The sequence below is a fragment of the Eleutherodactylus coqui genome, chromosome 5 (assembly GCF_035609145.1).
Source record: "Eleutherodactylus coqui strain aEleCoq1 chromosome 5, aEleCoq1.hap1, whole genome shotgun sequence".
NCBI classification, from domain to species: Eukaryota; Metazoa; Chordata; class Amphibia; order Anura; family Eleutherodactylidae; genus Eleutherodactylus; species Eleutherodactylus coqui.
Genome location: NC_089841.1, coordinates 129,278,658 through 129,289,712, shown reverse-complemented (window position 1 = coordinate 129,289,712; position 11,055 = coordinate 129,278,658).

Here is an 11,055-nt window from a genome sequence, read left to right as displayed (position 1 = left end):
GAGGGGAGCCGGCGGTCACACACAGCGGCTCCATCACCTCACGGGAGGAGGGGAGCCGGCGGGCACACACAGCGGCTCCATCACCTCACGGGAGGAGGGAGCCGGCGGTCACACACAGCGGCTCCATCACCTCACGGGAGGAGGGGAACCGGAGGTCACACACAGCGGCTCCATCACCTCACGGGAGGAGGGAGCCGGCGGTCACACACAGCAGCTCCATCACCTCACGGGAGGAGGGGAGCCGGCGGTCACACACAGCAGCTCCATCACCTCACGGGAGGAGGGGAGCCGGCGGTCACACACAGCGGCTCCATCACCTCACGGGAGGAGGGGAGCCGGCGGGCACACACAGCGGCTCCATCACCTCACGGGAGGAGGGGAACCGGCGGTCACCGGGGAGAGGGACGGTCACACAGCGGCTCCATCGCCTCACGGGAGGAGGGACCCGGCGGTCACACACAGCGGTTCTATCACCTCACGGGAGGAGGGACCCGGCGGTTGGGGGACGGTCACACACAGCGGCTCTATCACCTCGTGAGCAAACAGAAGGCGCCTTGCCCACTGTGGCCATGGTCATACAGGAGGGGATGAGCTGCTCCTGAGGGGCTTCTGCCACTGCTGTGTGTGAGACCCCCTCCGGCTGCAGACCGCCGTACTGTAATATGTGTGGAAAGTACAGCCATGTGACCAGATACGTAGATGTACATCAGCGCCGTATTACCGCCTGCAGATACGGGGCTGATATCCGCTGACCGGAGCGCCGCCACACATCGGTCATATCGCCGCTCCGATTCCAAGATGGAAAACTCCCATGGAAAAAGCACCAATTTGAGCGGTTTAATTCACACAGGCCATTTTATTTATAGGACTGATAGGCCTCCTTCCCACGAACGGATTTCCGCCGCGTAATTCGCGGCGAAAATCCGCTGCGTTGCCCGCAGCTATTAGGTTCTATTGAACCTAATAGCACAATGCTCACGATGCGTAATTCCAGCGCGGAATTACGCACCGCGATTTCTCCCGTCCTCACCCGCAGCATGCTCTATTTTCTGCGGGTGAGGACGGGCTGTACGCACTGACGGCTTCCATTGCAGTCAATGGAAGCCGTCCGTTCACGCTATCTCCCGCTGTAACCAGCGGGAGATAGCGTGAAAAAACGCTTTCCCGCCCACCGCCGCGCGTCATCTGACGCCAAATGACGCGGCCGGCCGCGTCACGTGACACGCTCGGTGACGCGGCGGTGGTGGGCGGTGACGGGCGGTGGTGGGCGGGGAAGCGATTTCACGCTATCTCCCGCAGGTAAGTATAGGGGCTCTGGGGGGCGCCGTGACGGGCTTCACTGCGTAATATTACGCGGCGGACCCCGTCACGCTCGTGGGAAGGAGGCCATAGTCTGAGTTTGAAATAAAAAACCCTGCCTGCCCCGTGTCTGTGTGAGTCTTGTTCAAGAAACGCCCATTGTTCTCTGCGGGAGCCATAAGGCAGCGGGCGGTAAGGCTCACTGCTGTTTACAGGGTGGAGCGATGTGGTTGTATGGGCTCCTTCACTGGTGAGGATGAGTGAGAACGCATGATTATGAACCGGTGGATTTCAATGGTTCTATTCTCATTAGCGATGTTTTCTTTACTGCGATGCGTGAAAAAAATCACAGCATGCCTTTTCTCTTTGCGATCTTGTCCATTGTTTTCCGCGCCCGCCCCATTGGAAGCAATGGGAGAAGATGGCGCTCCCCTGCTGCAGCTGTGACAGCCCCACTGGCATGTGAGGCTGTTTCCATGTGAAAACGGCTCGCATCCAGGGGTTTTCAGAAGGATGGCGAGGGCGATATCGGGCTGATTCACGGCTCACACGTTACTTCAGGGACCACATGGAAAAACAGGAAGTGCGGAGAAGTGAAAAACCTGCGTGAAAAATGGATGCGCATGAGAAGCACTCTAAAGGCTCCTTCACACTTTACCACGAGAAAATCCCAATGTGTTTTGGTGACTTTTGAGCTTCAGCGATGCTTTTTCTTGAGAAACATTGTGCATCGCTGCCGCCTGCGATAAAATCGTGTGAGTTTGTTTTTTTTGCGCGAAAATCAATAGGAGTTTCTAATGTTAAAAATGCATCAGACAAAAATCGCAAGTTCGTGTGATGCGATTAAAAGGGGGCTCCATAGGGAAGCATGGGCGATAAAAATGGCAACATGCAGAAAGATAAGCATGCTGCGATTTTTTTTTTCTATCACAACATTGCAGGAGTGAAAACATCACAAATGGGAATGAAACCAGTGAAAAGCATGGGTGTCATAATTCAGCATTTTCACTCACTCTGGCATCGCACAAAAATCCCACGATTGTATGACTAGTGTGAAGGCGGCAGCCTTAGGCCGGCTTCAGGCGAGCATATTGTAACACAGATCTGTATGATGGATGTGTTGCAGATGACATTACAACCATATGTCATCAGTACTTCATCACTGCCCTGCCGGCAGAGTGACACCTGGCCGCTGACGAACAACTGGCCCACAGCCGTACCAAATCTCTTGTGAAAATGGAAAAGCACATTGTAAGCGTATGAAAATCACACAGAATCTGGGTGAGATGTAAGTCCGGTGCAGGTTACTGGTAGATAAAAGACGGCAAGTCCAGGCAGTGTGGGTCAGGGCCCGCAGTGAACCTCTTATTAATTGGGCAGGTGTAATATTTTCTGCTTATGGCCTCTTTCACACAGGTGACGCCATATCAGATCGGTCGATTGTGCAATATTGCATTTTCTTGTGGCAATATTGCGATTATTTCGCTACAAAGTTGCATGACCTTGTTATGCTCTTTTGCCGGGATTTTCAAGAGGGTTCTTGAAATATAAGCCCTACCCTGAAAATAAGCTCTAGCTGCATGAAAATTAAAAAAAAAACAAAAAAAAACAATACATCACCTAACAGCCGTTAAAGGGGTTGTCTCGAGGAAGCAGTGACATTTTTTTTTTGCCCAGTCCCCCTTATTAAGCATACATTACTAAGCACCCGTGTAAATGACTTTTCTAGCCGGTTTCTACTTACAGTTCCAGCGTTTCAGCAACTTATAAAAAGTTTCCCCAAGATGGCCGCCGGCGGTAGGCCCCGGGGCCACAGCGGTAGGCTCCGGGGCCACAGCGGCAGACTCCGGGGCCACAGCGGCAGTCCGTCACTCGTCACCCCCGTCAGTCCGTCACCCATCACTTACCTGGGCGGCTGGGCGGCACAGCTGGGCGGCTCAAGTTTCTGCACCTTCCTCTAAGAGAGGATGGTAGCAGAATGGCCGCTCCAGCGCGCTCCCGAGAAGATACAGCTCGTCTGCGCATGCGCAGAAGAGCTGTAGCGGCGAGCACACTGAAGCGGCTCGTGCTCAGAGCAGAAGAACGGACTGCGCAAGCGCGTCTAAAAAAGCAAGCCGCCGGCGAATTTAGACGGAACCATGGAGACGAGGACGCTAGCAATGGAGCAGGTAAGTGAATAACTTCTGTATGGCCAATATTTAATGCACAATGTATATTACAAAGTGCATTAATATGGCCATACAGAAGTGCATAACCCCACTTGATTTTGCGAGACAACCCCTTTAAATACAGAATACAATTTAAAGGAGATGTCCCGCGCCGAAACGGGTTTTTTTTTTTTTAAACCCCCCCCCCCGTTCGGCGCGAGACAACCCCGATGCAGGGGTTAAAAAAACCACCCGCACAGCGCTTACCTGAATCCCGGCGGTCCGGTGACTTCAATACTTACCGCTGAAGATGGCCGCCGGGATCCTCTATCTTCGTGGACCGCAGCTCTTCTGTGCGGTCCACTGCCGATTCCAGCCTCCTGATTGGCTGGAATCGGCACGTGACGGGGCGGAGCTACACGGAGCTACACGGAGCCCCATAGAGAACAGCAGAAGACCCGGACTGCGCAAGCGCGGCTAATTTGGCCATCGGAGGCCAAAAATTAGTCGGCACCATGGAGACCAGGACGCTAGCAACGGAGCAGGTAAGTAAAAAACTTTTTATAACTTCTGTATGGCTCATAATTAATGCACAATGTATATTACAAAGTGCATTATTATGGCCATACAGAAGTGTATAACCCCACTTGCTGCCTCGGGACATCTCCTTTAAACTCACTACCTTCATCCATAAAGCTCTCCCCAGCACTGCTCGGCCTACATTGCCTCCCTCATTTCAGTCCACCAACCAGCCCGGTCCCTCTGCTCCGCTAACAAAATCAGACTGAGTATCCCTTTAATTCAAACCTCTCATTCCCACCTCCAAGACTTCTCCAGAGCAGCACCTGAACGCACCACCAATAAGAATTCAGTGGAATCCATGACTCGGAAAACTTTAGGCGTGCTCTACAAACGCACCTCTTCAGGGAGGCATACTACATCTCCTAAACTAAACCCCTCTGTACTCTACCTGATAACATGCTCCCTGTCCTACCGACTGCAATCTCTGCTAGCTGTAACCAACTGCCCCCTGTGGTTATACCGATTCAGCCACAACACAGCTTGAGGGTGCATTCAGACGACCGTATATCGGCTGGGTTTTCACGCCCAGCTGATACATGGCGTCTCTCTCTGCAGGGGGAGGAGGCTGGAAGAGCCGGGAGCAGTGCTCTGAGCTCCCACCCCCTCTCTGCCTCCTTTCCACCCCCCTGCACTATTTTCAATGAGGAGAGGTGGGATGGAGGCGGGGCTAATTCCCGGATCTTTGCCCCGCCCCATTCCGCCTCCTCTCATTGCAAATAGTGCACATGAAAACGCACATGAGGATCGCAATTTCACAGAAGTGATACGAGGCGTTTTTGAATGAGTGTAAAACGCTCATTGGCAAGTGCGATATTGCGTTCATCTGTGTGAATCCCGCCTTAGTTAAGCAAACCGCCCTGTATAAATGACTGACATCAGTCACAGCCCCCAGTGATTTCTCTATCACTCATATCAGCGCAATGTGATAGGACTGATTTGAAGTGTAGAAGGAAATTTACACAAAAACGAGAGAACATAATAACTCCATGCAGATGTTGTTCCTGGTCAGACATGAACCTAGGATAGTCCTACATTTAAATCCGATGAGACTGTATGGTCTCCAGTTCTGCCTGCCAACAGTGCCAACCACAGATAACCCGGCGCTTGTTTCCAGCACAGAACTGAAATATAATGTAAAATTTCAGCAGACTGGAAGACTGAGTAGATATCTAATTAGTAAATTCCTTTGATTAAGACCTCGTGCACACTGCTGTAATACGGATTAGTGGCTGGAGACTGCTATGAGCCTGTACTGTACTATGTGCCTCTGATTTTATGCTCCATCTCATGCCCTATTAGGGTGGGCTTCACATGTAGCATTTTTAGGGAAAACTGGGCATTATTTTGTGGCATTTTCTGATGTTTTTTTTCCATTCATTTGATTTTTTTTCTTAAAAAAAACAATGCAGCCCGAGGTTATTGCAACTGAAAACCAATGCTGAAATATAAAATACAATACAGTCTGAGGGTCTTTAAATGTAGTATTTGTTCATTTGTGCTGACAGTCCTGTAAGTGAATGTGGTCACATTGTTGCTACAATCCAATGATCACAAAAACGCCAGCAAGCTTGAGGTACAAAGCATGTAATGTGTGTGTGTGGGGGGGGGGGGGGGGGGCTTTCTCACAGGATGAAATTGTGTGTAAGTATTTCTGTGGATTTTGAAGCAGAATTGCAGGCAGGTTTTAAGCCATTTTCAATTCCCCCTCAAAATCTGCAGGTAGCCTGCAGATTTTAGTGCAGAATTTACTGCAGTTTGTGCATAATTCCATCACCTGTGCAAGATCCCTAAGGGCGCATTCAGACGACCGTATATCGGCCGGGTATTCACACCGGCCGATATACGGCGTCCCTCTCTGCAGGGGGAGGAGGCTGGAAGACCTGGAGCAGTGCTCTGAGCTCCCGCCCCTTCTCTGCCTCCTCTCCGCCCCCCTGCACTATTTTCAATGGGGAGAGGCGGGACGGGGGTGGAGCTAATTCCCAGAACTTAGCCCTGCCCCTGTCCCACCTCCTCTCATTGCAAATAGTGCAGAGGGGTGGAGAGTGGGTGGAGAGGAGGCAGAGAGGGGGCGAGAGCTCAGAGCACTGCTCCCGGCGCTTCCAGCCTCCTCCCCCTGCAGAGAGAGACGCCGTATATCGGCTGGCGTGAATACCCGGCCTATATACGGTCTTCTGAATGCGCCCTGAGGGTGCATTCACACGAACGTATATCGGCTCGGTTTTAACGCCGAGCCTATATACGTTGTCCTCGTGTGCAGAGGGGGGAGGCTGGAAGAGCCCAGGAGCAGAAACTCAGCTCCCGCCCCCTCTCTGCCTCCTCTCCACCCCTCTGCACTATTTGCAATGGGGAGAGGCGAAACGGGGGCGGGGCTAATTCCCAGAACTTAGCCCCGCCCCGTTCCGCCTCCTCTCATTGCAAATAGTGCAGAGGGGCGGAGAGGAGGCAGAGAGGGGGCGGGAGCTCAGTTCCTGCTCCTGGGCTCTTCCAGCCTCCTCCCCCTGCACACGAGGACAACGTATATCGGCTCGGCGTGAAAACCGAGCCGATATACGTTCGTGTGAATGCAGCCTCAGACAGTTCTTTGGTGCATTTTCATTGGTAAATCTGCCCTAGTATTGGCATGTTACAGATCAGAAGGTGAAGATCTAGCTCTCTGCTATTCAGGGCTTATTCAGATGACTATATTTAAGCAGGTATTTTGGCGTGTAAAAAAATCGCCCATAAAACGCGCCCATGTGAAGCATTGGATTTCAATGGGTTCATTCAGACGACTGATTTTTTTGTTGCATAAAATAATCACGCCTGGAAAAATAGCACCAACGTGAAGGTTTTCGGTCTCCTGTTTTACACGGCGCGTGAAAAGATAGGTCTTGCACTATCTTTTGATGTGATACACAGCAAGCTCTCATAGACTTCTATGGCAGTGGGAAAAAAGTGAGGGAGGGAGTCACCCTGCGTACAATGGTGGGAAAAGAAGACAACTGACCCTATTTAAGCATTATTGGTCATTCCAAGCATTCTATAGCGATCGTTGATTGCCAGCACTTCTGCGTGTTATTTAACATACACGCAGCATTGCCGCCTGTGAATGGCATGAAATATGTGAATAAAGATGGGGACTCAATCGAGTGAAATCTTCATTCATGCGATTATGCGGTGCGTACGGGTGAACGTATAAACGCATACAGTCATGTGAAGGAGGCCTCAGGATGATGAGCTGATTATTATCAGACTTTGATTGAATTTGTAGTCATTCTTTACTTGGGCTGCATTCAAACAGGCGATAAAATCGAGCGAGTCTTGTGCGTTGTTCATTTCAATGGGTCTATTTATATGGGCAATTTTTCTCTCGTAGTGATGCTGCAAGACAGAAAAATCACAGGATGCTCTATTTTTGTGCGAGTCTCACATGGGAATAGAACATGAAGATGAGCGGTCTCCTGCACAGAACACGAACGGAGTGTCTGTATCCCATGCATTGCGAGACACGCCTGAGAATGTCAGGCCCAACTTGCGCTCGCCCGTGTGAATGCACCCTAACAGCTTCCATTAATTAGTGGGTGTCTTCTGACGGAACCTCAGTTTTCATCCTGGCTGTCTGTGGAGAGAGGACTCTGTATGCATCATAAACAGCGAGGGCATGTTCACACAGGATGGATTTGCTGCAGAATATCCGCAGGAAACAGGGATTTTAGTGTGGAACTCAACCCCTCATCTGAGGTGATACAGTCCGCACCAAAAACCCAGTACTGTAACTGATGTACTGCGGATTTAAAATCTACACCTCATGTCATTTTCCACACAGCTTTTTTGCCAAAATTTTTCTGCTGCATGTGGCCAAAATTTTAAAAATCTCATCCACTTTGCTGCTACTGTAATCGCCACCGTGCAGAGGGAAAATCCTTGTCAAATCCGCCCCATGTGAACACAGCCTAAGGGTACCTTCACACAAGGAGAATTCACTGTTGGCTTTCCACAGCAGAAAACCCACATCAATGATGCCACGAAGCCACAGTGGCAAATTACGCGCCTAAATTGTACGGATTTGACCACAGTTTTAGAAGTGGAGAGGCTGCAGCTTTTAACCCTTGTATTTGAAGGGTTGAAATTCGCAGCATTAATCCGTACATGAAGCCACATGCTGTGGATTTAGAATTCGCAGCAGTTTTCAAAAATCAGCATATTCGGTGGAGAAATTTTCCACTCCATATGTAGTAGATTTTAGAAATCTCCTCCACATGACTTGTACTGTAAATGCTGCCGAATTTCCACAGCAAATTCCACTGCAGAAATTCTTCAGCGTTTACGGCCTTAGGCATCTGTGCCCTGGGCTCTGTCTGATTTCACTTCTTCGGCTCTGTTGGATATGGCAAATGCCATCTCAAACGGGTACCACTGACTATGATGCGGTCTGCCCGGCTTCTGGCATTTTACCGAACTAATAATGCAGCATGCTACGCTATTTTGTCTGAGATTTTCTGCTAGATCTGCGCTGGTTGTTCTGAACGGAACCTGTAATGCACATGTGAAGGCGCTCTTACATGTAACTGACAGACAGGATCACACAGCGCAGTTTACTACACAACGTTTTATCTCACCTCCCGTTTTTGTTATGCTTTTGGCACTGTGTCAACCTTTTGCATTCCGAGTTGTGGGATTTCTCTTAAAAATTTTTTAAAAAGACTTACGTACCGTATACTGTCAGCTGCTTGGAACCAGGATATCAATTTAACTTGATTATTCTGTATTAATTTAGGCAGCATCGTTTTAAGATTTCTATCTAATATAGATGTAAATATCTTTATGTTAATGGGGAATATGGACCTATAATTTCCAGGTTGGGAAGGGACTTGGATCAACTTGGAGATCCCTGCAAACATCCGGTGGCATTGACTGGAGAAGAAAATGATAAAATCCCACAATGTGTGTGGATATGATAGACATACATTTTTTTAATATACCAGTGTAAACCCGTAGGGTCCTGCAGCTTTACCTGATTTAAGGTCTTTTACAGCATGCTCAACCTCTGTCACTAACAGGACATCTTGAGTAAGAGTGAGAAGGGAAATGTTACTCAAACATTCTGCAATATGTTGAGGTTGTTTTGCAGTAAACTCCATGTATAGCGCAGAATAAATGTATAGAAAATGACATAAATATGTGCGAGATGTGACCTGGTTTTATCGGAATATTATTCACAAGGTGGATTTTTTTATCCCATAACATTGGAGCTAGTCTAAAAGTTTAATGGCTTTCTTGGCTCACTAATAGTAAGCTGCCTTAGTCCAGCATGTGGCCCTTTCTGTATGTGGAGATAAAATTGAGTCTAGCTAGAATTTGGTGCCTTTTTGTATGTTGCTTCATAATGATGTAAATAAAGTATAAGTTGGTGGCAACAAATAGTCTAGTAACTTTTATTTCAAGCATAGCATGCATTCTTGACCTCTCCTTCATATGGGAAATAATATCTATTATTTTGCCTCTAATAAAAGCCTTATGTGTAGCCCAATTGCAACTTAGATTGCCGACTGGCATTGTATTGTCTCTAGAGTAGGAAAACAGGTCTTAAGACAATTGGTGTTTTATAGCTGAATTAATAAGCAAGGACTCGTTAAGATGCCATTTAAATGGGGTTGAGCTCTTCCCAATAAAATCACATTTTACCAAGACTATATTGTGATCAGATCAAGAGCCACGTAGATGCCTCACATTAAAGGGGTTTCCCATGACTTAAAATGATCTCACAACCACTTTGTCCTTCCTGGTTGTTGCTGACCGGGACATGTGGTCATAGGACACATGTGCTGGGCAGCAGCCACCAGGACTTAGCTCAGCAGTGCCCACAGTATCATATTATTTGATATGTTGGGCTTCATTTCTAAAAATTAGATGAAAGTTCACATAGTTTCTTGCCTATCAATCAGTTTGGAATTATGTTATTGTATGCACAAAATTATGGAAAGGAATACCAGTATGCCGGGGTTTTGTCCATAGGACTTTTTGATCTCCAGTGTCTGAAGTGCTAATGATAGATGATTACCTTCTTAATGTCAGATATTGTTTTCGGATCCTGCCAATTTTTGAGAGATCTACTGCTAATCCATAATGATAATCCATAATCTAGTCACCACTGTTATAGCATTTGCCAGCCGCAGTAATGTGTGGCCATAGACACTGCTGCATCGACAAGAGGCAATGGTGGATCCAGCAGAGAAATAGAACAGAATTTGAAAGGGTAATTTTAATCTATATTGCAGTTTTTGACACCCGTTGCAGTTTATCTCCAAGGTCTGCATAAGATTGTGTGTTAATACTGGCTCCTCCAAAACACTTACATTACTTTATCTTCAAATGGTGAAGATTTGACACCATCTGACAAGTATATAATAAGGCTAGGGCTACAGGACAGCACATGTTGTGTAACAGCAAGTTACAGAAAAACTGCACAACAAAAAAAGTAATGTGACTATTCTGCAACTTGCTATCATGTGACTGTTTCAGACCTGCGATTTGGCTATTAAAGGGGTTGTCCCGCGGCAGCAAGTGGGTCTATACACTTCTGTATGGCCATATTAATGCACTTTGTAATGTACATTGTGCATTAATTATGAGCCATACAGAAGTTATAAGAAGTTTTTCACTTACCTGCTCCGTTGCTAGCGTCCTCGTTTCCATGGAGCCGACTAATTTTCGGCGTCTAATGGCCAAATTAGCCGCGCTTGCGCAGTCCGGGTCTTCTTCTTTTCTCAATGGATCCACTCGTGCAGGATGCCGGCTCCGTGTAGCTCCGCCCCGTCACGTGCCGATTCCAGCCAATCAGGAGGCTGGAATCGGCAATGGACCGCACAGAAGCCCTGCGGTCCACCGAGGGAGAAGATCCCGGCGGCCATCTTCAACCGGTAAGTAAGAAGTCACCGGAGCGCGGGGATTCAGGTAAGCGCTGTGCGTTTTTTTTTTTAAGTCCCTGCATCGGGGTTGTCTCGCGCCGAACGGGGGGGGGGGGGGTGAAAAAAAAAAACCTGTTTCG